Here is a 23,189-nt window from a genome sequence, read left to right on the forward strand (position 1 = left end):
AAACAGAACCCTTGGTGTGGGACTGGAGAAATGGTTAAGAGCACTTGGCTGCAAGGAAGGGCATGGTGATACATGCCTTTATTCAAGCAAGCCTAGTCTGAATATTTAATTCTGGGCCAGCCAGAGACTGGCTTGTAGTGAGACTGTCTCCAAACAAAACACTTGCTATTCTGTCAGTGGAGCTAGACTCAGTTGCCAACACCCTTGATGCTCACAACCATCTGCAACTCTAGTTCCAGGAGATCCATTGACCACTTCTGGCCTCTGAGAGCATCAGCTGTATATGTGGTGCAGATATATGCATGCAAGTAAAATACTCATATACTATTTTTTAAAGCCTTAAACAGAATATTGTGAGCTGGGCATGGTGGCGCATGCCTTTAATCCCAGCACTCGGGAGGCAGAGGCAGGTGGATTTCTGAGTTCGAGGCCAGCCTGGTCTACAGAGTGAGTTCCAGGACAGCCAGGGCTATACAGAGAAACCCTGTCTCGAAAAACAGAAACCAAACAAACAACAAAATGTTGTGAAAATCTGGGCTGAAGAGAAGTGGCCCAGTAGTTTAGAGTACTTTTTGTCCTACAGAGGACTTTGGTTTGACTTCCAGCATCTACGTGTGGGCTTATAGCAACCTGTAACTTCTGTTCCAGAGAGTCCTCTGCCCTCTTCTGATCTCCTCAGGCACCAGGCATGCACGTGGTGCACATCAGTCCCTGCTGGCAAACATTAGTGCACCAGTATGATAAATGTATGATAAAAAAACACAGGCAGGCAGATTTCTGAGTTTGAGGCCAGCCTGGTCTACAAAGTGAGATCCAGGACAGCCAGGGCTACACAGAGAAACCCTGCCTCAAAAAACCAAAAAAACCTAGCCAGTCATAGTAGCACACTGCCTTTACTTCCAATACTTGGGAGGCAGAAGCAGGCAGATCTCTGTGAATTCAAGGCCAGCCTGGTCTACAGAGCAAGTTGTAGGATAGCCAGGTCTACACAGAGAAACCCTGCTTAAACAAAAATTAAGATGTATGTGGAGGCACATGCTTTTAATCCTAGAACTTGGGAGGCAGGGATGGCGGTTCTCTTGTGTTCAGAGACCCTGACTCAAAATATTAATAAATAAATAAATAAATAAATAAATAAATAAAGCCAACACTTAGGAGACAAAGGCAGGAGATAGGGGTTCACAGCCACCATGGCTGCACAGTTACATAGCAAGGCCCTGGTTCAAGGAAATCTGATAAGGTGGGGGATATAGTTCACTGGTAGAATGCTGCTCCAGTATATGTAAAGCCTTGGGTTGGCGGGATCCTCAGTACCTGTGAAACAAGTTAGGGAAGATATGCTTCAACAGTAAAGAAAATTAGAAACCTGAGGGCATGTAGTGATAGAGGAAAAATACAAAACTACACACTGATTCAGAAAACCACTGTTCTCAGGTCTTGATTGCTCCAGTTATTTCTCTGACTGCTTAAAATGTTTTGAAAAGGGGGACTGATCCTGTGAACAAGTTTGTAACCTCCATTCTATACTTAGCTTGTTTTTTCATGTTTCAAGCATGGTTTCACTAAGTACTCACCCCAGGCTGGCCTTTGTCATCCTGCCTTTACCCTCCAAGGGCAGGGATTATAGGTTTTGGCCACTATATTTGGTTTAATAAAGTACATACCAGGGTATGTCCAACCTTTCCAAAGTGTCTTCCAACATACACTTCTGATACCCAATGGAGTGCTCTCATATGCCTGATTTTCTCCTCCCGCTTTGTTTCTACCTCTTACCAGCACCCAACTCAAATGAGCTGCTTTTTTTCCTGTAAACTACTATTGACTACATCCATTGTGCCGAGGCCTAAACTAGTAGCAGGGGACAGGATAAATAAATCCTAGCCTACCTGGCATTTGGCATTCTATTAATAAGAAAAGTGCAACAAACATACCGTGTGAAGAAAATTCTAGCACTTTGAGTATGCATAGTGCTCCAGGAGGCCATAAGAGGATGTTGGATTCTCAGAACCTGCAGTTAGCATGGCTGTGTTGAGAATGCAAAGAATTTAAGGGCTGCCCTTTTTTATCTAGCCTCCTAGCCACTAGCCCCATTGATTTCTCTTTGTAAACTTCAATCCATGCTCAGGGCAACTCCAGAAAGAATTGTCAGTATTTAAGGAAAACTAGGCTCAAATTAATTCCTGTAGAGAGGCTGATATTAGGAAGTGATATTAGAGCAAGCCTAGCACAGTAGCTATTATAAACATTAAGATGCCAGGGCAGTGTATTGTGTGGTACCAGTATACCAGTGGTGGTGCGTGTGTTAATCCCAGCACTTGGGAGACAGAATCAAGCAGATCTCTGTGAGTTCGTGGCCAGCTTAGTCTATAGAAAAAGGTCTAGTTTAGCCAGAACTACACAGAGAAACTGTCTAGAAAAAAAAAAAGGTTATTAATATTTGGGGGCTGGTGAGATGGCTCCACAATTAAGAGCACAGGTCTGGCATATACTTGTAATCCCTGCACTGCCAAGGGAGATAGATCTCTTGGGTCCAATTCCAGCATGGTCTATACAGAAATTTCCAGGATAATCAGAGCTACAAAGAAACCATATCAAAAAACAAATAGAAAGAGGCTGTTCTTTCAGAAGGTCCAGGTTCTATTCCTAGCACCTACATGGCAACTTATACTCACCTGTAACTTTTTCTGGCCTCTAGTGAGCACCAGGCAGGAATGTGGCACACAGAGAACAAACATGCAGGCAAGACACCTGTACACACACAGTACTAGGTATGGTGACACACTGCCTTTAATCTTGGGAGGCAGAAGCACATAGATCTCAAGTTGGAAACCAGCCAAAACTACATGAGGTGTGTGTGTGTGTGTGTGTGTGTGTGTGTGTGTGTGTGTGTGACAGAGAGTGTGTGTAATGGGGATAAAGAGATAGCAGTTGATACTTGCTACTCTTCCAGAGTTTCATACCCAGTACCCACATCAGGTGGCATAGGTAATCTTTGGCCAAATTTGATGGCCTATACCTTTAATCTGAGCACTTAGGAGTCAGAGGCAGGGGGTCTTTGTGAATTCAAGGCCACCTGATTTACATAGCGAATGCCAGGCCAACCAAGGCTACCTAGTAAAACCTTATATAGCTGGGCGTGGTGGTACACGCCTTTAATCCCAGCATTTGGGAGGCAGAGGCATGTGCACACAGAAACCCTGTCTCAGAAAAAAAACAAAAAACAAAAAAAACAGAAAATTTGTATGTTTTTTTTTTTTTAATTTTTAAACTAATTTTTTTGGTTTCTCCGAGACAGGGTTTCTCTGTGCAGCCCTGGCTGTCCTGGAACTCACTCTGTAGACCAGGCTAGCCTCGAACTCAGAAATTCACCTGCCTCTGCCTCCCAGGTGCTGGGATTAAAGGTGTGTGCCACCATGTCCAGCTACAAATTTTATTTCTTTTGAGACAATCTCGTCATAGCCCAAGCTGATTTCAAAGTTGCAATCCTCTTGCCTTAAGTTCCCAAGTATCACCATGTTCAGCTGATAGCTATAAAATCTTCATTCTTTGGGGTGGTGGGTTTTTTGGTTTGGATTGGTTTTTTTTAGATTCATTTATGTATATGAATGCTCTCTTTGCTTGTATGCCTGCATGATGTACAGAAGAGGCTATCTGATCTCATTATAGGTGTGTTGTTTTTAAACAAAATCTCAATTGTTCAGTTTTACCAATGAAGACTCAGGAGCTACATGCTAGGGTGAAAGCCTGCTAGCTCAGAAGCAGAAAAAGCACCCAGCTGACCTTCCTCTTCAGCCTACATCCCAACAGGAATGCCCCTCTGTCATGCCATCTCAAACAACCTTCTTCAAACTCAGTCCCCTCCCTTCTACTCCTGTGTGTCTCTATCCGTCCTCCCGACTCCAACTCTGTGGTTTTTCCTTAATAATCCTGTGTTCACTTTCCTGTCAACTGGTTGCTTGCTCCAACTTCTGACCTGTGGTTGACTTTATTTAATCCTGTTTAAATATTCAAGTAGAAAGCTCTTGAATTAAAAAAAGTATGTGCTAAGGCTGAGCCACACCATAACTAAAAACAGAAAATAACACAATCTCTAGGTTCATAGTGTGATCAAAAATCCTGCAACATAGATTGTTGTGAGCCACCATGTGGTTGCTGGGAATTGAACTCAGGACCTCTGGAAGAACAGGTAGTATCTGGGCCATCTCTCCAGCCCTGGGGTGGTGTTTTTAAGACAGGATCTCACTATATACATTATACTATATAATATACTTTATAAATATAGTATAGTATTTATATAGTATATAGATATATAAAATTTATATATTTATATACTATAGTATATACTATAGTTTATGACATATTCTATATAGACCAGGATGTTCTCAATCTTACAGAGATCCACTGTTTCTGCCTCCCCATTGCTGGATTAAAAGCATGCACTATCATGCCTTGTCTGTAATCTTGAATCCAGAGCAATGTACTACTTGTTAATATTTTTATTTTATTTGTATGGTGTTTTCTCTGCATGTATATTTGTGCACCATGTGCATGCAGTGCTCTTGGAGACTACAAGAGAGGGCATCAGATCCCATTAGACTGCAATTACAGATGTTTTTGAACTGTCATGTGGGTGTTAGGAATCTGTGTCCTCTGGAAGATCAGCCAGTGCTCTTAACCATTGAGCCATCATCCCTCTAACCCCCGAGCATTGTACTATACCTGTGCTATGTTCTTATTTGTAAAAAATAGTTTTGTTTGTTTTTAAGACAGAATTACATATAGGTCTAGATGGCCTTGAACTCAATATATAGCCAAGGATGGCCTTGAACAGCTTTTTTTTTTTTTTTTTAATTTCCTGTATAATAGGCCCTCCCACTATGTAGCTCTAGCTGGCCTGGAACTGGCCATGTAGGCCAGGTTGGCATTGAATCTGTAGCACTACCATGCCTTGTTTTACAGGGCTATGGTATATACTAGGGATTTGTACTCTATAGAAAGGTACTCACCCAACTGAGCTAGATACATTCCTTCCTTGCTTTTAGATGCTATATATAGCCCATGAGATATTATTAAATTCCAGACTCTCCTGCCTCACCCCTCTAATCCGGGATTATAAACATCTGCCACTGTACCTAGTTCAAGTATTAAAAAAAAAAAAAAAAAAAAAAACCCAAGCCGGGCAGTGGTGGCGCACGCCTTTAGTCCCAGCACTGAGTTCGAGGCCAGCCTGGTCTACAGAGTGAGTTCCAGGACAGCCAGGGCTATACAGAGAAACCCTGTCTCGAAAAAGCCAAAAAAAAAAAAAAAAAAAAAAAAAAGGAATGAGGTTACTTCCAACCCAGACAGTAAAACTGTGGGTGGGGTCTAAGTGAATGACCTGAACCTCGGCACAAATACAGATTGTTTGGACTCTTGCTTGTAACTAAAAGTGCAACTGTGTGCCCCCCACCAGGTGTGTTGGTACAGTCCTGGTTCAGAGTATCACAATGATAGACAACTAGAGCAAGCTCAGTCAGCGCAGTGTTTGACTCCATGGGTCAAGTTGAGTTCCCTCCCCAGCACTACATAAAAGTAAATATATAAGAATGGAGATAGCTCAGAAGTTAAGGGCACATACTGCAGTTACAGGAGGACCATTTGGTTTGGCTCCTAACCCTCATGTCAAAGAATTCACAACCACCTGGATCTCCAGCTCCTGGAGAGGTAATGTCTCCATATCTGAACTTTGTGCACATACACAAAATAATGTTTTAATGGCTGGACTGTCTTAGTGGTTAAGAGTACTTAACACTATTGCAGAGGACCCAGATTGTGCTCCCAGCACCCACATGGAGGCTCACAACAGTCTTTATACTAGTTCCAGGGAATCTGATGTCCTCTCTTCTGGCACCAGGCATGCACATGATGCACACATATGCATGCAGGCAAATAAATACACAGGTTATTTTCTCTAAATTTTACATTGAGAAGATATGTGACAGTGACTGCTTCTAACTCTAGCACTAAGAGGGGTCAGAAGTTGAAGGTCTTCCTGAGCTACATACATACGGAGTTCCAAGCCAGCAAAGGATATATGAGACCTTGTAGGAGAGGGGATGACTAAGGGGCTGAAGAGATGGTTCTACAGTTAAGAGCATTTGTTGCTTTTGCAAAGGACACAGGTTCGCTTCCCAGCCCTCACATACATGGCAATTCATAATCATCTGTAAGGCCATCCTGGTCAACATAGCAAGTTGCAGGCTAGCCAGGACTACATAGTGAAACCAGTCTCCAAATAACTTTTAGTTTAAAAATCAAATGACAACTTCAGAGACAATTCGTACATAACGCACCTAATCTTATAACTGGCTTCATTCACTTAGTATTATGTTATCAAGACTCATGCACATCATACTATCACTGCCTGGCTTCTACTTAAAAGAAAAACAAAAGATCTATTTTATCTATATGAGTACACTTTTGCTCTCTTTAGACATGCCAGAAGGCAGTATTGGGTCCCATTACAGATGGTTGTGAGCCACCTAGTGGTTGCTGGGAATTGAACTCAGGGACCTCTGAAGAGCAGTTAGTGCTAACCGCTGAGCCATCTCTCCAGCCCTTTTCTGTTTTATTATTATGATGATGATGATGATGATGATGATGATGTTTTTTCGAGACAGGGTTTGTCTGTGTAGCCCTGGCTGTCCTGGAACTCACTTTGTAGACCAGGCTGGCCTTGAACTCAGAAATCCGCCTGCCTCTGCCTCCCAAGTGCTGGGATCTGCTTTATTTTTTTAAGAGAGGGAATTTGCACTTCAGGTGGCTGGCCGGCCAGCACAGTGCTGGGATGCAGCTATGTGTGGTAGGAATCCAAATTCAGGTCTTAATGTTTGTGCAGCAGGTACTCTACTCACTGACACACCTACCCAGTGTCACCCTTTTTTTTGAAACAGAGTCTCATGTAGCCCAGACTAGCCTTGAATTTGCTGTGTAGTCAAGTATGATCTTGAATTCCTAGCCCTCCTACTTCTGCCTCTTGACTTCTGGGATAACCACCACACCCACCTGTTAATTGTCTTAATTGTAACCGTTGGGTCTGGCTTTGAGCTCCTCATGTCATCTGCTTCCCATGTGGTGTAATTACAGACATGAGCTACTTGTGCTTTGACTGAGATGGAGGTTTTGTTGGATTTTTTTTTTCTTTTTTCTTTTGGTTTTTCGAGACAGGGTTTCTCTGTGTAGCCCTGGCTGTGCTGGAACTCACTTTGTAGACCAGGCTGGCCTCGAACTCAGAAATCCGCCTGCCTCTGCTTCCCGAGTGCTGGGATTAAAGGTGTGTGCCATCACACCTGGCTTTTTGTTGGATTTTTTTAACATAAAATTTTTTCACTTATTTTATGTGATTGGGTGTTTTGCCTGCATATATGTCTGCATACTGTATGTGTGCCTGCTACTGCAGAGTCCAGAAGAGGGTGTTGTATCCCTTGTGGCTAGAGTTATGTAGAGGGTTGTGAGGTACTCTGTGAATACAGGTGGTATGCTTGAGTCCTCTTAACCACTGGCTGAGCCATCTCTCTAGCACCACCAAGATGTGTAGTTTTAATAATTTCATCTAGCTTCTTGCTGGTTTTTTTTTTGTGTGTGTGTGTGACAGGTCTCACTATATAGTTGTGACTATTGTAGAACTCTACGTAGAGCAGCTGGCCTCAAACTCACAGAGCTCTGTGTGCCTCCTGAGTGCGGGGGGGAAATGGATCCCACAGCCAGGCATGGTGGTGCACATCTTTCATTCTAAAACTAGGGAGCAGAGGCAGCTGGATCTCTGTGAGTTCGAGGCTAAACTGGTCTACAGAGTGAGTTCTAGGACATCCAGAGCTACACATGAAACCCTGTCTCAGAAAAGGAAAGGCGAATGAGAGGGCTCCATGGATAAAAGCTTTTGCCACAGAGGCTTAAATTCAGTACAGTGACCCATATAGTGGGCGGAGAATCAATTCCCAAAAGCTGTCCTCTGGCCTCCATATCCTATGGCACGCATGCCTGCCCACACATAAATATAATGTAGTTTTTAAATGTTTGCTATCTTTCCTGGAGATGCCTTTTTGTTTAGAAACTCCAGAAGTAGTCTTTGAGAGCTGTGATGAACGAGAATGCTAACCTACATGCAGTTTGTGTGGGAAGAAGCATATCTTTCAAAATTGGCTCTGAGGTGGGCAGAGTCTATCTCAGGTTGCAGAAAGAAGGGGGCGTCTGAATCAATGAAGAACATGGGCTTAAAGTTTGGCACCAGAGTCCTCCTCTGCTCCAGAATCCTATGGTTTAGATATAATCTGTTGCTGGTGGGATAACAAGGGAAATGAGGACCCTAGACACATGGGATAATTCATGTAAATAAAGGCTTAGGGCTGGAGAGATGGCTCAGCAATTAAAAACACCGACTGCTCTTCCAGAGATCCTGAGTTCAATTCCCAGCAACCACATGGTAGCTCACAACCAACCATCTGTAATGGGATCTGATGCCCTCTTCTGGTGTGTCTGAAGAGAGCTACAGGGTACTCAGATACATAAATAAATCTTAAAAAAAAAAAAGGTTGCCTAGCACAGAACTTAGTATACAGCAAAATTAAACTGGCTGTAGTTCAAAAGATTAGAAATGAGGCAGCACTAGGGATGTAACTAAGTGGGTAGAATACTTGTGTAGCATGTAGGAAACTCTATATCTGGCATGATATTATACCTTGGTAATCCCAGTATTGGGCAATAGAGGTAAGAGAGTAAAAAGAGACTCAAGGTCCTGCCTGGTGTAGTAGTGAAGCCTCTAATCCTAGCCCTTGGGAGACAGGTGAGTAGATCTCTGAGTTTGAGGCCAGTCTGGTCTACACAGCAGGGTATGGGCCAGTCAGGTCTAAATAGTGAGACCCTGGTTCACATACAAAAGAAGAAGTTCCAGGTCAGCCTTGGTCAGATAGCTGACCTGAAGGCCAACCTGGGATTTTGTCTCAAAACAAAAATAGGTCAGAAAGAGAGCAATGATGTAGCTCATTAGAGCACTTACCTCTTAGGGTTCCTCATGACCCCTAAGAAGAATAATTTCACTCATTTTTTTTTTACTTTATTTAGTATATTATTTATGAGTGTTTTTTTAATTAAATTATTTATTTATTTATTTATTTATTTATTTGGTTTTTCGAGACTGGGTTTCTCTGTGTAGCCCTGGCTGTCCTGGAACTCACTCTGTAGACCAGGCTGGCCTCAAACTCAGAAATCCGCCTGTCTCTGCCCACCCCAGTGCTAGGATTAAAGGCGTGCTCCACCACTCCTGGCATTTGTGAGTATTTTATTACTTGCACCTATGTCTGTGCACCACATGCATGTCTTCCCAAGGATAAGGTAAGCCTCCACGTGGGTACTGGGAATCGAATCAGGGTATTTGCAAGAGTACATGTGCTTAACCACTGAGCCAACTCTCAAGCAGTCATTTTACTACTTCAGAATGGGTAAATTATAGATGTAGTGATAGAGCATTCATTAAGCTCTGTGTTCAAGTCTCACTACTACAAATATGAAAAAGAAAGATGGGCAAGTTGAGGTTCAGACACTGTATATGGCTAATGGAAACCAGGGAAAAAGGATGCCTTTGGGAAAGGGATTTTCTAGGTTTTCTAAACTAAGAGTGCAGTTAGTGCTGGCCTAGTGTGTCAACCCCTTATTCAGTTCTATCCTTATACTGCACACACAAAGGAAAATAGCCAAGGTCTTAGCAAATTAACAATTAAGCTGCATTTATGTCTAGCAAGGTTTGATCTCTAGCAACTGTCAAAAAACAAAACAAACACACCCCACAGGCTTGGTGAGATGGCTCAGTGAGTAAAGGGGCTTGGCAGTAAGCCTTTATTCCTCAGGTCCTACATGGTAGAAGAATAGAACCAATTCTGATAATGTGTTTTTTGATCTCTGAATGGACACCATTGAATCCATGCACACACAATACATAATAGTAAATAAATGTTTTAAATGTCCTAAGAATCTTTTTAATCTTTTTTGTTTGTTTTTGTTTTGTTTTTTTTGAGACAGGGTTTCTCTATGTAGCCCTGGCTGTCTTGGAACTCCCTCTGTAGACCAGGCTGGCCTCAATCTCAAGAGATCCACCTGCCTCTGCTTCCTGAGTGCTAGAATTAATGGCATGCGCCACCACTGCCTGGCTTGTTTCTTTTTTTAAGACAGTGTCTAACTTTGTAGTCCTGGCTAACCTAGAACTCATCAGACTCACAAGAGATCCACTTGCCTGTGACTTCCAAGTGCTGGGATTAAAGGTGCGTTCCACTACACAACAATGTTTTGTATTTTAAACTTGTATCTTATGAGTCTTTTGTCTGCATTTATGTCTATTGACCACAATAGTGCCTGGTACCTAGACACCAGAAGGGGGCTTCATATCCTCTAGTACTGTAGTTACAGATAGTTACGAGCTTCCATCTGGGTGCTGGGAAATGACCCTGGGACTTCTTAATCACAGCCATCTCTCTAGCTTCCAACTTCTCATTTTACAGTACTTTTAGGTTTATAGAACAATTGCATAGAGAGTGTGGCAAGGTTCTGAAACTAAGCATACTCAGCTTCATCTACTATGAAAATTTTATATTAGCATGATAGAACTGACTCTTCAAAACAGTGCTGTTATGAACTAAAGTTTAATCAGACTTCCTTAGATTTCACATGGAGTCCCTTGTTCCAGGATCCCAGTTACAGCAAAGAGCTCTCATATGTGTGCATGAATATAGAGGGCAGAGGTTAATGTCAGGCATCTTGCCTGAGACAGTCTCACAGAGATTTGCTTGCCTCTGCTTCCCTTCCCTAGAGCCAGGATCAAAGGTGTGCACCAGTATACCTGGCCCCAGCTTTTTTTTTTTTTAATTTTTTTCTTCTTTTTAATCACATTTATTTTATTTTGTAGAGGCTCAGGTGTGCCACAGTACCCAAGTGGAGGTCAGAGGAGAATTTATGGGTTTGATGGCAAACACCTTTTACCCACTGAGCTATCTTGCTGGCCCTATGCCCAGATATTTTATGTGAGTTCTGGGATTGAATTCATGTCCTTGTGTTTCAAGGAAAGCATCTTATTAATTAAACTATCAAGTCCCAATCCACTTAAAATTTTTCTACATTTTTTTGGGACATCAGAGAACAACTTAGAGGAGTTGTCTATTCTTGTCTTCCTCTTCCACAATATGAGCCCAGATATCAAACCTAGATCATTAGGCTTGGGAGCAAGTGTGTTTACTTGCTGAGCCATCTCACTAGCCCCTAGTCTACTTCTAGAAAAAAAAAATAGAGTGCTGGCTGCTCTTTTAGAGGGCCTGAGTTCAGTTCCCACCACCCATATAGCAGCTCACAACCATGTGCGACTCTAGTCCCAGAGAATCTGACACCCTCCTCTGGTCTCTGAGAGCACTGCACATAGGTAGTGCACATACATAAATACAGGTAAAACATTTCCACATCAAATAAAATTTAAAAGTAAATTGAAAAAAGAAAAATAGGAGTTGGGAGAGATGGCTGAGTGATTAAAAGTTTCTGCCCTTCAAGAGGACCTGAAATTGGTTCCGAGTACCTGCATCAGGCAGCTCACAACGGTTACCTCAAGTTCCTGGAAAACCTGATGCCTCTGGACTCTGTAGGTACCTGCAGTTACATCCACATACTCACAGGCAGACACACACATATTTAGATATAATTTAATTTTTTAAAAATCTAAGCATGGTGCCACACAACTTTAATCTCAACACTCAGGAGGCAGAGGCAGGTAGGTATCTATGAGTTCAAAGTCAGCCTGGTCTACATAGTGAAACCCTGCTTCAAAACATAATGGTAATAAAAAGGAAATACATGTAAAAATGTTAAATATTGACATTTGTTTTCTTGAGACAGGCTCATATTTAGATCAGGATGGCTCTGAATTCACAAGGGTCTCCCTCCCTCCTGAATGCTGGGATTAAAGGTGTGTAACACTATACTTGGCATAATAAAATTTTTGAGATGGGGTTTAATTCTTACAGGCTAGTATAATTTTTACTACATAACTGAGGATTACAGGTGTGGACCACACCACCTAATTTATGCAGTATTGAGGAGCAAACATCAGGCTTTATGGATGTGCACTATACCAACTGAGCTAAAGCCCTTTCCCCACTAGTAACCTTAATTATTTCCTCCTCCCCAAATGCTCAGAAATAAGAATTTAGGGGACGTAGCCGGGTGTGGTGGCACATGCCTTTAATCCCAGCACTCGGGAGGCAGAGGCAGGCAGATTTCTGAGTTCGAGGCCAGCCTGGTCTACAAAGTGAGTTCCAGGACAGCCAGGGCTATACAGAGAAACCCTGTCTTGAAAACCCAAAAAAAAAAAAAAAGATTTTGGGGGACAGAATGTGTACTTCCCAAAGGGTTCCATGGTAACAGTGGGCTGCCTGAGCTTGCTGACTCCCCTAGGAGGCTACCATGGTTGATGCTGATGAGTCATCACTGGCCAGGATGGCATACACTGACCATTTTCTGCAAGTCTAGCAGTCATTAACCCCAGTATATTGGGCAGTGTTAAGTAGGGTTGACAAATGCCTTCATCAGTTCACACTGCTCTCAGAGTCAGCAGAGCTCTGGCCTTCCTCTTGAGTCTTCTTGCCTCTGCCCATTCACTTTATTCAGGATCCTTCAAATTATTGGAAGTTGATGAGCTCTGGACTGATTGGCTAAATAAGTAACTTTACATCTCTGAAAACAGTACCTGTTCCCTCTGTAAGACCTATCTCCCCAGCACTTGGGAGGCAGAGGCAGGCCTGGTCTACAGAGTGAGTTTCAGGAGAGCCAGGGCTACACAGAGAAATCTTGTCTCAAAAAACCAAAAACCAAACCAAACCAAACCAAAAAACCTATCTTACTGGAGTTATAAGAGTTATTGATCCATAAAGGGAAAGAATTCTTTTTGGGGTGTGTGTGTGAGAGAGAATTCTTAATACTATTAATCTGTCTCTAATACTGATTTTTTTTTTTACATTATTTAAAAATAGAGAGGGGCTGCCTGGCAGTGGTAGCACACACCATTAATCTCAGCATTTGGGAAGTAGAGGCAGATCTCTGCGTTTGAGGCTAGCCTGGTCTACAGAATGAGTTTCAAGGCAGAAATTCTGCCAGGTACTCACTCCCCCCACCCCACCCCCCAAAAAAAAACCAGAGTACTTGCTCTTACAGAGGATCAGAGTTCAGTTCCCAGCAAGTGTCATATATGGTGACTGACAACTTATAACTCCAGTTCCAAGGGATCTGACAATCACATGCAAGTACACACACAACTATGAGCACACACTCAAATCTTAGGGGAAAAAATCTATATGGAGTTGAACATGGTGATGCATGCCTGTAACCTCAATATTTACTGTTGTTGCAGTGAAGAGTAGGAGGATTACTGTAAGCTTGAGGAAAATTCTAGCTACCCTACAGAAATCTTTTCAAAAGACTAGGGTTGGCAGTAGGTATGGTGCCATACACCCATCTCTATACTCACAGGTAAGGTAAGGATGGTGAATTCTCAGAAGCCCCAGTCTACAGAGCAACAGTCAATGTCAAAAAGAAAGCTGTACAGAATATTATGTTTAATTTTGGGTATAGCAGTATAGCTTAATGGTACAGTACAACCTTTGATTTTTTTTCCCTAGCACCAACACACACACACACACACACACACACACACACACGTTTATTTTTTTTTAATGCTACAAATTAGCCGGGCATGGTGGCGCATGCCTTTAATCCCAACACTCGGGAGGCAGAGGCAGGCGAATTTCTGAGTTTGAGGCCAGCCTGGTCTACAAAGTGAGTTCCAGGACAGCCAGGGCTACACAGAGAAACCCTGTCTCGAAAAAACAAAAAAACAAAAAAGCAAAATAAAACAAAAAACCAAAAAAAGCTACAAATTGGGCAGTGGTGGCACACACCTTTAATCCGGGCACTTGAGATGTAGAGGCAGGTGGATCTTGAAGTTTGAGGCCAGCCTGATTTACAGAGCAAGTTGTAAGATACCCAGAGCTACACAGAGAAACTCTACCTCAAAAAAACAAAAACAAAACAAAAATACCCCCCCCCCAAAAAAACAACCAAAACTGCTACATAGTAAGGGGCTGGAGGTGTAGCTCTGTTATAACAGTCACATAAACTCTGGCATGGTGGCACACGCCTGTAATCCCTGCATCTGGAGGTAGAGACACAGGGATCAGAAGCTCAAGGGAGTCTTCAGCTTCAAAGTAAGCAAGTTTGACACCAGCCTGGGGTACAAGAAGAGGAAGGGGAAAAAGAGAAGAGGAGGTAGAAAAGGAGAGAAGAGAAGAGAAGCTGCTGCTGGTCAGCGTGAGACAAGGAGCTTTCCAACACTTGGAGCATGGTTAACTGCCCCAAATAGTATGACTCCAGGCTGATGCTGAACAACTACAACTACTTCCTTTTATGGAACTAGATATGAGTGTCTTACTAGGTTTTTAGGTGCCCAGATCTAACCCATCTCATCATCTCACTTGTTTTCAATCTTGCTATGTCTGCCACTCCCACCCCCTTCCTGATATTTGCATGAGTGTCCTCAAAGATGCATGAGAAGTAGGGGCCAATCTTCCTCTGTTGCTGTCCACCATGTTTTTAAAAGGTTATTTTTATATGTATGCGTATTTTGCCAACATATATATTGTATACCACATACCTGCTTGGTGCCCACAGAGGCCAGAAGAGGAAATCAGATCCCAAGACTAGAGTTACAAAACCTTGGGTCCCCTAGAAGAGCAATCAGTGCTTTTAATCATTCCCAGCCTCTCTACCTTATTTTTTTCAGATGGCCTCTGGCTGAACTGGGAATTGACCCTTTGTGCGAGGCTGGCTTGCCTGTCCCTGGGATCTACCTGTGTCCACACACCAGCAATGAATGGGGTTACAGACATTTATCATTTCATCAGGTTTTTTATACAGATGCTGGGGGTTCAAACTCAGGTCCCTTATGTTTTCATAGCAAGCACAATACCCACTAATAGTTCTCCCTAGCCCTATTTTTCAAGTATGTTTGTCCAAGGTTTTGGGGTTTTTTTTTTGTTTGTTTTGTTTTGTTGTTTTTGTTTTTTTTTTTTTCCTCCCAAGACAAGGTTTCTCTGTGTAGCCCTGGCTGTCCTGGAACTTGCTTTGTAATCCAGGCTAGCCTTGAACTCAAGAGCTTTGCCTGTCTCTGCTTCCCAAATGCTGAGATTAAAGGTGTGCACAATCAGTACCACTCAGGCTCTTTGTCCAGATTTTTTTTGAGACAGTTTTGATATGTGGTCCTAGCTAGGTTGGTCTCTGCAGATGATTCTCCAGTTCCCACTGGAGTGTTGCAAGATTACAGGTTTGCCTCAACACTACCTCACACACCTGGCTTGTCCTTTTTTCTATTGTGTTGGCTTCAAATTTTTCATCCTCCTTCAATCTCTAGAGTGCTGGGATTACAGACACCTGCCATCACACCAAGCTTTTCCCTACTTCAGAGCTAGGCTTTGAATGAACAGGAGTGCTTTCAGTGATGCAGATACATGTAGATACCTTTAACAACAACAACAACCAAACAAACAAACCTGGGCCTATTGTAATCAGCCAAGGACGTTTAGAATGTTAAGAGGAGAGAGACTGTCCGAGTGTGTAATGACTTGGTCCTCTGCATGCATGTGAACACAGGTGCAAGTGCACTCACATGTCTACCCAGCGACACAGGAACATGGACATACATACACATATAGACACCCCACATACACAGAGAGAGAGACAGAGCATTTTAAAAGGAAGCAGATAAATATCTTTTTTACTTTTGAGAAAAGAATTTCCCAATATGAATAGTTAGATGTAAAATAGTTAACTAAGGATAAAACTCAGAGCACTGGCCCAACCTGGTATAAGCCCTGGGTGAAATCCAACATTGAAAAAAAACCAATTATGAAGCTATATTAATAATACTGAATGTCGGCAGAGGCAGGCGGATTTCTGAGTTCAAGGCCAGCCTGGTCTACAGAGTGAGTTCCAGGACAGCCAGGATTACACAGAGAAACCCTGTCTCGGAAAAAAAAAAAAAAAAAAAAGAAAAAAAAAACCAAAAACAATAATACTGAATGTCATTAGAGGCATTACATATATAATGAGGATATATTACAGATATATTTAGACAAAGATATATGCTCATGTTTTTTCTGTTTTTCTCTTTTATGTATGTTTTGCCTGCCTATATATGTTTGTGCACCACATAAATACCTTGTGCCCAAAGAAGGCCAGAAGAGGGCATCAGATCCTCTGACACTGGAGCTATAGGCAGGTGTGTGAACTGTTATGTGGGTGCTGGCAACAGAACTGGGGTCCTCTGGAGAGACAGTAGCTTCTCTTAACCATTAAGCTCCCTTCTCCAGCCCCATATACGTTGTCTTTGTACAGGACTATCCTCTAGGGCAAACTATCACCATCTTTGTCAATTAGCTGTGCTACTTGCAAAAGTCTATCAAGGGCTGGTGAGATGGCTCAGTGGGTTAGAGCACCCGACTGCTCTTCCGAAGGTCCAGAGTTCAAATCCCAGCAACCACATGGTGGCTCACAACCATCCGTAACAAGATCTGACTCCTTCTTCTGGAGTGTCTGAAGACAGCTACAGCGTACTTACATATAATAAATAAATAAATCTTTAAAAAAAAAAAAAAAAAAAAAAAAAAAAAAAAAAGAAAATAAAGATTTAAAAAAAAAAAGTCTATCAAAGCTGGCTTGTGGACTACTGTGCCACCACCCCTGGCATCTTTTGCTGTTGGTTTTGAGTGGGACTATAACCCAGGTTGGCCTCAAACTCGCTGGGCTGCTCAGATAACTCTTAACTCCTGATCCTCAAAGCTTTACCTCCCATTTGCTGGGATTACAGGTGTGTAATCTTAGCCAGCTCTGGTCTGAAACTATATAGCCCAGGCTGGTCTTGAACTTCTAAGTACTAGAATTACAGATACAGAATCACAACTTTCAGGGTTTAAGTTTAGGCTGTCCTCAAACTTGTAATGTGGGTAAGAATAGCCCTGAACTGCTGGTTCTCCTGTATCCACTTCCCTGGTACTAGGATTATCATTTCCAGTTGAAGCAAACACACTACCAACTCAACTACATGCAACCCCCTCCGTTTTTGTTTTTCTGAGACAGGGTCTCACCATATACACCTGACTGGCTGGGAATTCACTATGTGGACCCAAGTGGCCTCATGAGATCATCTTGCCTCAGTCTTCAAGTACTGGACTATAGGCATGCATTTCCAAAGCAAGTTTTATGTAGTGCTGACAGCCAGCCTATGGCTTTGTGCATGCACTAGAAGCACACTACCAACTGGGCTAGTTATTTTTCTTTTTAGCAGAATTTCATATAGTCCATGCTGGTCTCAAGACTCACTAGATAACCCTGAACTTAGTATCTTCCTGCCACCTCCTCCAGAATGATGCTGTATGCCACATTATAGCTCTATGCTAGCACATCTGTTTAAAATGACACTAAGAATTGAACCCAAGGTTTCACAAATGTTAGGGAAACACTCTACCAACTGAAATAGAGACCGTTATTCTCCTTCTACTTTTTGAGTTTCAGGCATCAAATTCACATCAGGCTTAGTGGCAAATCTCTGCCTGTGCAATGTGTGCAGTGCAGAGGCAAGATGTTTGCCAGCTGCCTTGTTGGTCCCAGAAACTAAAGTCAGGTCCTCTAGCCTGAGCCAGCCAGTACTTTTTTTTTTTTTTTTTTTTTTTTCCGAGACAGGGTTTCTCTGTATAGCTCTGGCTATCCTGGAACTCACTTTGTAGACCAGGCTGGCCTCGAACTCAGAAATCCACCTGCCTCTGCCTACCAAGTACTGGGATTAAAGGTGTGCACCACTACGCCTGGCTCAGCCAGTACTCTTAACTGCTGAGTCATCTTTCTTCCACTACCTTCTTTCTTTCTTTTGGTGGGGTGAGGAGGGGACATACAGGGACAAGTGGAGGGGTGGGGACGGGACATAAAAAGATAGGGTCTCACTATGTAAACCAGCCTGGACTTGAATTCAGAGATTTTCCCTGCTAATGCCTGCTGGGTGCAGGAATGAGAGGTGCCACCACATCTGGCCCCATCACTATCTTTATTAATCTTTCTAGATATTATAAGTCTGAAAAGGCAAAATGTAAAACAATTATAAATTGCCAAAGTGTAAGCAAAAGTGTGAAACAATTCATACTATGGTATCATTTAGATATAGGGGACTCAACACTGATTACTTCTGGGTAGAATTCTCTAGGCAGGGTACTGGGAACATTTAGGAATTTTTTTTTTTTTTGCAGATAATCCTTTTACTGATAATTCATACTACATTTATTTTTACAAAAGCAAATATTTATTACCTCTGTAATTTTAGAATTTATTTTTATAAGTGTTTGCCTGAATGTATGTCTATGTATTAGAAGGTTTCAATTCCCTTAAGACTAAAGTTAGAAACTGTTAAAAGCTTCCATGTGGGTGCTGAGAATCAAACCCTGTGTTCTCTAGAAGAGCAGCCAGTGCTCTTAACCACTTAAAACATCTCTCCAGCTCTGCCTCTGTAAATTATTTAAACACACACACACACCTTTAAAGTACTAAAGTGAAAAAAAGCAACACATAGTTACTATAAGATTATATGCATATCCTTTTTTTTAGACAGGATAATCTTGAACTTTAGAATATTAGTGTGTGTGTGCTCTGTGTGGTTGTTTGTATTGACTTATGCAACAGCACAGGTTGGCCTCAACCAGTAAATTGGGATTGTGCATTTATGCTACCATACCTAGCTGTAAAGAATCTTTCTTCCAGTCTCTATTCAACTTCCATTTCCCCTCAATAGCTTCTCCTCTGTCCATCGCTGATTTATTTTTATCCTGTTTTCTTAATTATTAGTTATGTTTTGGGGCAGGGTCTTGTTATGTAACCAATGGCTCAAAATCTTCCTTGGAACCGTTGTAGATAATAAATGCATCCTTAAAATCGGAAGGGAGTATCAGATTCTCTAAGAGATTTTTTCCCCCCTAGACACAGGAATTTTTCTCTGTAGCTTTGGTTGTCCTAGAGCTAGCTTCATAGACCAGGATGGCTCTGAAGTCAGAGATTCGTCAGCCTCTATTGGGATTAAAAGCCATGAGCCACCACCACCCAGCCTTTTTTTCCTTAAGGATTTTTATTTGACTTGAATGGGAGTTTTACTTGCGTGTATGTCTGTGCACCGTGTTTGTGTATTGCTCTCTGAGGCCAGAAGAGGGTGTCGGATTCCTTGGAACTGGAATAACTGTTAGGAGCTTCTTTAGTGTGGAGATAGAATGTCCTCTCAAAGTGGAAGCAGCCAATATTCTTAATCACTGAGCTATGTTCTCAACCTCTCAAAATAGTTCTTAAATGTAAAAGACTGCAAACCTATGGTACTTGTATTTGAGAGTTCTTGGGAAAACCGGTGTTACAAAGTCAACCGCAGCTGGTAGTGGTGGTGCATACGTTCATTCCAGGCAGACGCAGGAGCAACTTTGTAAGTTTAAGGTTAGCTTGATCTACATAGCGAGTCCATGTCAGCCAAGGCTACATTGTTAGACCTCACCTTTCAAAAACAAAAAGTAACTGCTGTAGGAATCAGTAGGTCTAAGCTCTTCTACTCATTTGTTTCATTTCACTGGGTGATATGTAAGAACAAAAACTCCGAAATCCAAAGGGTGGTCCCAGTGGGCAGCTGCAATGCAGCACGAGTTTCAGACCTATTGAAGCGTGCTGGGCCAGCATGGAGCCTCGGAGCGAACTACAACTCCCACCTTGCTTTGCGCCGCACAGTCCTACGCTAGCACGCGAGCCTACCCGCCCCTTCAGCCTCCAGTTACTGTGTATCGCGAGAAGACGGGCCGCTCTGGCGGTAGCGATAACGAGCCTTGGTGGTGGTGGTAGTGGTGGTGCTAGTGGCGGTGGCGGCCGAGACGGCGGCGGCCATTTTGGTGAGGCCTCGGGAGCAGCGGAGGCGGCGGCGGGGTCGCTGGGAGTAGCGTCTCCTTTTTCTTCAACTCACCAAGCACCTCTTCGCGGCGTGACTGGAAGCGGTGGGAGCATCGGGGTGGCTCGTGTTACGGCCCTTAGGGGAATTTAAAGTGGTGAAGGCGGCGACCAAGAGGGGGCCCTCCCCCCTCCTCGGCGGGAGGGGGGGTGGTGAGCACGCCCCCGAGGACGCAGGTAAGGAGAGGGAGACAAGATGGCGGAGGCCCCACACTTTCCCCTCCCCTGACGGGTGCCTGCGCGCGCATCTGCGAGCGCCGCTTCCCACCTTCCCGGGGTGCTGCGCGCGCACCGCCCGGCGGGGCCCCGGGGCTGGCGAGCGAGGTTGCCTGCGCGCGCTCCCGGAGCCGGGGGTGGGGGGGAGGGCGTCGGGCCGAGCGGCACCTGGTGTCAGAGCGGCGCCTCGCCCCCCTCCTGCCCTTCTGCGCACGCGTGCGCGAACGAGCAGCCCTCGAGAGGACGGACCCAGGTGCGCTTCTGCCCGCCCACCAACCTGCCTCCCCTCGGGGGCGCGGACGAGGGAAAGGGGTGCACGGGACGAGTAGTCCGGGCGCGCGCCCACCATAAGCCATTTAGGAGCCCGAGACTTGGCGCACGAACCCTTCCTTCCCGAGCTCTTTGCGGTCTGTGGATGTGGGGGCGCCGACGGACGCGGACATCTGAGTCCTGTGACCCGGTCTATGGGATCGGGTTCTGGCGGGAATCCCCCCCTCCTCCCCTCCCCAATCTGGCCGTGCGCGCCGCCGGCTCACCCCGCCTCCGGGCCGCGCACGCGCCGGCGCCTCCCCCAGCCGGTCGAGCACGTTGGGTGGGGTGGGCGACCGCGAGGGGGCGGGGCCGCCGTCTGAGGAGTCAAAACTTGGCAGAGGTCAAGGGTCATGCTGGGTCAGTCCACTGCGGGGGGGGTGGGGGGGTATTGGGAGGTCATAAAGAAGGCTGGAGTCCATAGTTGGGGCCTCATGGTTTTGGATTACCTCCAATCCTTGGAATTTCTGAAGGGTGAATCAAGGCAGCACAACACCTAGATAAGGAATTAACTAGGCAAATGCTTCCGGATCTTGAATACTTTATTAACCCTGCTTGTTTCCGGCTGTTAGGGCTCCTTGGCGCCTTCCTCACTTAAGTCTGCTTATAAAGCTCTTTCTTGCCGGGCGGTTGGTGGCGCACGCCTTTAGTCCCAGCACTTGGGAGGCAGAGGCAGGCAGATTTCTGAGTTTGAGGACAGCCTGGTCTACAAAGTGAGTTCCAGGACAGCCAGGGCTACACAGAGAAACCCTGTCTCCAAAAACGAAAAGCGTTTTCTTTAAAGTTCTTTGGCCGTTCCACCTCGCTCTTTCTGTATTCAAATAGCCCTCCTTTACTTTATAACTATTTGCTTTTTGTTTTGGGGAACTCCGCCCTCATTTCTGTTAAGTCCTCATTGAAAAGACAAGGAAGCTGTCAGGCATCCAGGAGGCGTTGTTAACTTCTAGATGAGAAGTTTCTGTCCTTCAGTTGTCTGTCAGAGCTTTAAGTACTTTTAGCTTTTAAAACGTTTTGTTGTCTTCTTCTCTGCTCTTACCCAGCCAGAATGTACAACCCTGTGAGATTCTCCGTACAAAACACTTTGTGCTTTGTTGCCACAACATGTATATACACCACATCCATGCTTGGTGTCCAGACAGGCCAGAAGAATAATCTGGGCCACTGGAGCTGGAGCTATTGTGAGCTGCTATATAGGTGCTTGGGACAAAACCCAGGACCTCTGCAGGAGCAATGAATACTCTTAAATCCCTGAAGCATTTCTCCACCCCCACCCCCAAGGCTGAGCCTTGCCCAATTTACTACAGCCTTGCCTAGTTTACTGTATGACTTTCTGAAGCATGAGCTTTCCCTGTTACTGTTCTGTGAAGTGACTTCGGATGTATTTTAAAGTCCAATAAAGCTGGTGTACGTAACCTTAGATGAGTATGGATTGACACATGTGGGTCGTGTCCTCACTGCTGCTGCTTCTCCTGTTTTAGGTGTGATTTCCTTCAGTACAGCACGGCACCGTGGAAGTGCAGACTCTCACAGGGGGTGTGGTCTCTGCTCACACAGGTGAGCTCACCTTCAGATAAAATTTTGTGTGCTGATGTTAATGGGAGAAACTGTATGACATGATGAGAGAATAGGTTGTGAATGATTACTGCATGTGTTTTCTATGTAGGGTTTGGTGATAGTACAACCAAACTGAGGCTGAATAAGGGAAGGTGTTACCCAGGCACTACTAGGGAGAGCACTAAGAGTATTAGGTTTTTCTATGTTTTTTTTTTTTGTTGTTGTTGTTTAGTTTGGTTTTGCTTATTTGTTTTGTTTTCATTTTTTTCTCTCTCTTTTTTTTTTTTTTTTGTTGTTGTCATTGTTTTCTCGAGACAGAGTTTCTCTTTGTAACCCTTTGTGTTCTAAAATTTGACTTGTAGATCAGGCTGGCCTTGAACTCAGAGATTTCTGTCTCTGCCTCCCAGTGCTAAGAAGAAAGACCTATACCACCATCCTGGCTTCTTCAATGTTCTGAAACATGGCAATGTGGATTTAAGTTCTCCTACTATTATCTTTTCTTCCTTCTTTTCTTTCTTTTCTTTTTAAAGACAATCTCACATAATTTAACTGGCCTCAATCTGTATAGCTGAGAATACTCTTAAGTAGTTGTGATCCTCTTGCCTCCAGTGTACCACCGTGACACTCAATTCTATGTGGTTCAGGCATGAAGTCTCAGACTCTGAGGGTACTGGTCAGCTATCCTACCAGATCAGCTCTGTCTTCAGCTCTGTGTTTCTCCCTTCTCTCTCTTTTCCTTTTTAAGGGGGTGGGGGTCTAAGTCTCTAGCTCAAGCCAACTTTGAATTCATAGCAGTCATTCTGCCTTGGCTTGCCCTAAGTGCTGGGATAATAGGTATGAACCACCACAGCTGACATTTCTCTTTCTTTTTCTTTTTTCTTCTTTTTTTCTTTTTCTTTTTCTTTTCTTTTCTTTTCTTTTCTTTCTTTCTTTATTTCTTTTTTTTTTTTTTTTTTGAGATAGGGCTTCTATTGTAGCCCAGGCTGTCCTGGAACTCTTTCTGGAGACCAGGCTAGCCTCAAACTAACAGAGAT

General features: G+C 43.7%; 1 protein-coding gene and 1 long non-coding RNA gene across 2 annotated transcripts in view; one reads left to right on the top strand and one right to left on the bottom strand.

The window, feature by feature from the left end:
- Window positions 1-18,352: 18,352 nt before the first annotated feature.
- 1700008J07Rik (RIKEN cDNA 1700008J07 gene) lies at window positions 18,353-20,784 on the bottom strand. Its single transcript, NR_024331.1, has one exon. It is a non-coding gene; the product is annotated as an RIKEN cDNA 1700008J07 gene (long non-coding RNA).
- Window positions 19,898-23,189, top strand: part of Srcap (Snf2-related CREBBP activator protein) — a 49,237-nt gene continuing 45,945 nt past the window's right edge. The window contains exons 1-2 of the mRNA NM_001304266.1: window positions 19,898-20,253; window positions 22,080-22,155. The gene's annotated coding sequence lies outside the window, so the exon portion shown is untranslated. The remainder of the gene's footprint in view (window positions 20,254-22,079; window positions 22,156-23,189) is intronic.

This window comes from Mus musculus, chromosome 7 (genome assembly GCF_000001635.26).
Source record: "Mus musculus strain C57BL/6J chromosome 7, GRCm38.p6 C57BL/6J".
NCBI lineage: Eukaryota > Metazoa > Chordata > Mammalia > Rodentia > Muridae > Mus > Mus musculus.